Raw genomic sequence first — 5,073 nt, forward strand, 5'->3', positions numbered from 1 at the left:
TGTTGTGAGAGTCCTCAGATTGGCCGCTAGGCATGAATGTTTTGTTGCTAGGGCAGGCAGGTGAAAAAGTTGCTAAATCTAGCAGTTGCAACATATCTTTAAAACATGACTATAGGCAGTTAACTACGGCAAGCTTGCCTAAAAGTTGCCCGGCGGATCTCAGCTGCACATGCACCACTGATGTAAAGGATTTAGTTAGGGAGCTTTGTCCAGCTTATGGTAGGCCTTACATTTAGCCTGAATGAGCCAAGCCTTACTAAACCACCACCCAAATAGCACACAGTGAGATCCACACCCTTAAAGGCAACTGCAACACACCCTTCACCCAGCAGTGAGCACATACCCAAACGCTGATCTACACAGATACTACAACAAACTACCCTCATTGTAAGAGTGCAATAGTATTCATCTCAGTGGACATAGTTGTGCACATCAATACATCAGTAAACACTGTTCCGTTGAAAACGCTTTACTTTCAACACGCAGATGTAAATAGCAGGTTACAAACATTATAAACATAACAAACAATACAAACATAACAAACAATACAAACGTTATGAACATTACACAAATTGCAAAGAGAAACACGAACAACACCAAACACTACAATGTCTCGTTATGCCTTACTATCCAGAAGGACATTCAAATGAGAATTGACACATTTTTGAGGCATTATTTCTTTACCTTAGTGACTTCTTGGGGTTCTCGCTGCAACGACAGTTCTGGCTGACAAAGCCAATGAAGAGGCTTTCTAGCGACTCTCAGGTAGTACTTTCCTATTTGTCATGGAAAAAACAGCAGAATTGAATGGGCACGGGAACTGTTACGCATCATAAAAAATACACACACAGTCAAGCACGCAGGTGATCATGGCTTTCAGGTGAGTGTGGTTTGGACGGAGGAAGACAGCCAATCAGCACAGCCCACAGGTGTGTCTGAAGGTACAAGGTGCATCGCTGTCAGATAATGACACACCTGGACAGGTGCACAATCACCTGACCAGAATGCAGAACTACTGGTTATGGGCACACAGATATGCCCATGAATGTGCACACACACACACACACACACACACACACACACACACACACACACACACACACACACACACACACACCTGGAATCGGAACGCAATAAACAATCAATATACTGTATGTATATATGGCAAGAACTAAAAGCCTCAATCTCTGTCCTTGGTGGTGGGAAAACAGAGTGGCTTAAAGACACCCTGATCCAGTGCAAGTTAAAGACAATCCAGTTAAAGACACCCTGATCCAGTGCAAACTCAGCAGTCATGCTAGGTGCGTGTATCAAAGTTCGCAATTGTAATCCAATACACTTTTCCAATACACTTTGGGACAAATTTGGCTGACATCTCCTCACGTGCTTGTTCAATTTCATGCAGCGCTGCACAGATCTCGCTGAATCTTACAATACAAACAAGCATCATGTTCAGACAGATCTGCAAAACGCTGGCAGTCGAGAGCCCTCACCCCCGACTGCAATATTTATAGATTTTCCTACGGCCTTGTACATGGTTGATCATAACTTTCCACTGCAAGCTATTGGTCTTTTCATGGTGCTCAATCACAATTCATATACTGTACAGTTTTTTCTGAATGCTTAAACACAACCGTGATTCTTATAGCACCATTTCTAAAACAATTAATTCTTATAGCAAAACCACTCACTGAGTTCGCAAAACTAAAAGCACAAACACTGCTTTGCACTCAGTTTGCAATTTTGTAACACACACTTCGCACAACTGTAGACACAATTCACTGCACAGCACTCTTTTTGCGGAACTGTAAACACAACTCTTTACATTCAATTTCCAACGATCAACACACAAATCTATACACATGTATGGCTATTATTTTCACTATTTTGCCAACTCTCTGGCACACTTTCTCATGTGAAAACTGTTTAAGATAATTAATTCACTTTGCAATCAGCCTAAGCACTATAAATAAGCCACAGGTAATGTACAGTGGGTACAATAGAGGGAACAGGAAGAGTGAGAAGAGTATGAATTAGAGGAGGCTGAAGAATAGGACGTGTAGGTGAAGAAGTAGGAGGAAGAAGAGGAGGAAGAGGATGCGGAGGTGAAGAAGTGAGAGGGAGAAAATGACAAGGACAAGGAGGTGAAGTTAGAGGAAGAGGACAAGGAGGAGCAAGAGGAGGACGAGGAGGGGGAAGAGGAAGGGTAAGAAGAGAAAGAAATAGCCCTTTTACAGGTAAAACAATCAGTCTACATGTGGGGATATTGTCATGTCAGGCCTGGATGAGGCATTCCAGAATATATTTTCCCCGGTGCCTTGGACTAGGACATTGCATGTGATGTAGACGAAATTTTGAGAGAGACGACCCGATGTAGACTGATTTGTTTTGTCTTAGTGAAATTGCTACATTGTGTTTTGACTTGGAAAAACACACTTATGTTTGTTTTGATGTGTGTAAATAAACACCAATACTTGAAGTTTGGATCCCTGTATGTTTACAGAACTATGAGAAAAGTATGACCTCAAACTGACATAGTCTACCTTGTGCACAGAGAAAGCAAAAGCCAGATGTGTTTTTTATTCATACCATCAGTGTGTAGTTGGCACATTGTGTGCTTACTATTGTGATGGCTTGTGTTTACTGATACGAAAACATAATTTTTACGAAGGTGTGAAGAGTTAAGCAAGGTGTGTTAGCTTTTGCAAAAGAACTACAATGTTTTGCTGATTGGGTGAAGGGTTTTCCTACTTGTGTGTAGAGTTTTGCAAAAAAAGCCATAGTTACAAAAAATGTGCTTAAGCAATCAGAAAAAACTGTAATAATTAATAATCTAGAGTTCATATAATAATTCATTGTGATTGGGTAAAATGTGTCCTGCAGGGGCGGAGCTAATGGTTCACTATGGAGGGGGCGGCGACCTGTAGTGGGCCCCTACATAGCTATTGTCAGTGTTTATCCCAACATCATTTTTATTTAGTCCACTTCATATTGTACTAATTAGAGGCTGAGGCATTTTGTTTTCTTTCATGTCGATTTAAGATTGTTTGTGTTTGCTATACAGGCTGGAAATATATAGGCCGCACCCAGTTAATTTGAGCACCTTGGGTCAATTACATAGCGTTTAAGTGTGCTATATAAATAAATATGACTTGACTAATATGACTTAATTTCCCTATTTTGACAATCGGCTGGCCTAGGCCTATAAGCAACGCATTTCATTTGAAAAAGCCACCTGGTCAATCGCTAACAACTAAGTGCAACCACAGCTCTATTACAGTAATACATCCAAAAGGACACTGCGCTTTTGCCTGTTTAGGTTTTTGTTCTGTCGTGGGTCGTAAAGCCTATCTTCCTGTCTCTATTGAAGTTGTGTTTTGTGTGTTCACAACATTGACATGTCCCTGTGTGCGGATATACTGTATAGGGTTGAGGCTTCTTGTCCGACAATGCAAACTAGTGACAGCTGTTGTCGCGGTAAGCTTATGCTCCTGTCTCTAAATAAGCACAGTGTAGACTAGGCATACTTACTATGTCTCTTGACATAGTAGCTTAGGCTACTTCAGCAAACCCAGACACAGCGTAGCGTGAGAGTCCCTGTTGCCGGCTATTTCATTTGCAGCGTATAGGGCATGACTGACAAGCTCCCATTGTGAGTGCAGTCTATGGACCAGCGGCATCATAAGTAGCACCCCCCCCCCCCCCCCCCCCAGCAATTAGTACAAATAAACATTGTTAAATACAACAATTCAGCAAGATAGATTTGGCCAAAGGTGGACCCCCTTTCCGTTCGTGGCAGCCGTGGGCCCAGAGCGACTGCACTTACACTCCATCCACTCATGTGCAACGTTCATCTTTAGGGCCTCTTCTATTTTCCATTTTTATTAATATCCTCCCATAAATATGCTCAGGCTGTCACATTCAGTTATATGTAGATGACACTGTGATCTACACCTCTAAGCCAGTTAGTGCCACAGATTAAGTATGCACTACTATCAGACTTGATGGCATTCAAAAGTGGTTCTCTTCCAACAAACTTTTATTAAATAAGAAAAAGTAATTCAGTATGCTTTTTACCAATAGGTATGCACTTTGGCACCAAGTTAATAATATATCAGTTAATTGTCTTGATGACACACCACCTGAGAAAGTGGACTTATTCCAATACTTGGGCCTTTGGCTTGACTCTCAACTCCCTTTTAAGCCTCAGATAAATTGCAGCTTGAGGACATTATTCCCCTCAATTAATTGCAACGTGCATTATATTTGAACCAATGACCAAATGAAACACACCAGAAAGGTATCTCACCTCTCCCTTCAGTATTCCCAGGGAAACTGTATGGTTTTGTTTTCGTTTGGGGGACAGGCTGCCTCTTGGAATGGGCGGTGAGGAGATAATTGCTGAATGTGACGTGAATGTGAAGACTGCTAGACATAGCGTACAATCGCTGACCGCACCTTAAGGCTTACTGAGCTTGATGGAGTGAGGTATTAACATAAATGATGTAATAACATGACAGTGACAGTATAGGCTTTTATCACTGTCAACTGGTTACATACTGTATTGTAATTTTATTGATTTAAATTGTTACATTTCAGTAAGGATTAATATGTGATCACTTTAAGTATATGTGGACTGGGGCTATGGTATTCTTGGAAATACAGTACAGTATGGTACAATATTGGAAATACAATATGGCACATTGGTACATTGTCCTTTCTCTAACAGTGTGTCAGTGAATCCTGTGAATTGAATATATGTTTGACAGAATTTGTCCATGGTGGTCAAGGATTTTGTTCTGGTAAGTTTCTGCCAGTATACATTCCTTTCTTTAACAGATATTTTTTCTTAACAGTGTGTCCAACTTTAGAGCAGAAATAAGTATGTTTACAGCCTGGTATAAAAAACAGTTTTGCTAAATGGTTTTCCTGTTTCTGTGAGTCTTTCATGTCTCATCTGTTTAAATTATACAATTCAATTTAAATTGCATTGACTGAACAGAGAATTAGATGGAAGTTGCAAGATGCAAAACAATAAAAAATGCCAGGCCAATTGTGTCAGAACATTGTTTG

General features: G+C 40.7%; 1 protein-coding gene across 1 annotated transcript in view; it reads right to left on the reverse strand.

The window, feature by feature from the left end:
- The window catches only part of LOC121689420 (nuclear factor 7, ovary-like), a 7,304-nt gene extending 6,390 nt beyond the window's left edge, over positions 1-914 (reverse strand). The window contains exon 1 of the mRNA XM_042069225.1: positions 685-914. The gene's annotated coding sequence lies outside the window, so the exon portion shown is untranslated. The remainder of the gene's footprint in view (positions 1-684) is intronic.
- Positions 915-5,073: the final 4,159 nt, after the last annotated feature.

The sequence above is a fragment of the Alosa sapidissima genome, chromosome 18 (assembly GCF_018492685.1).
Source record: "Alosa sapidissima isolate fAloSap1 chromosome 18, fAloSap1.pri, whole genome shotgun sequence".
Lineage (NCBI taxonomy): Eukaryota > Metazoa > Chordata > Actinopteri > Clupeiformes > Clupeidae > Alosa > Alosa sapidissima.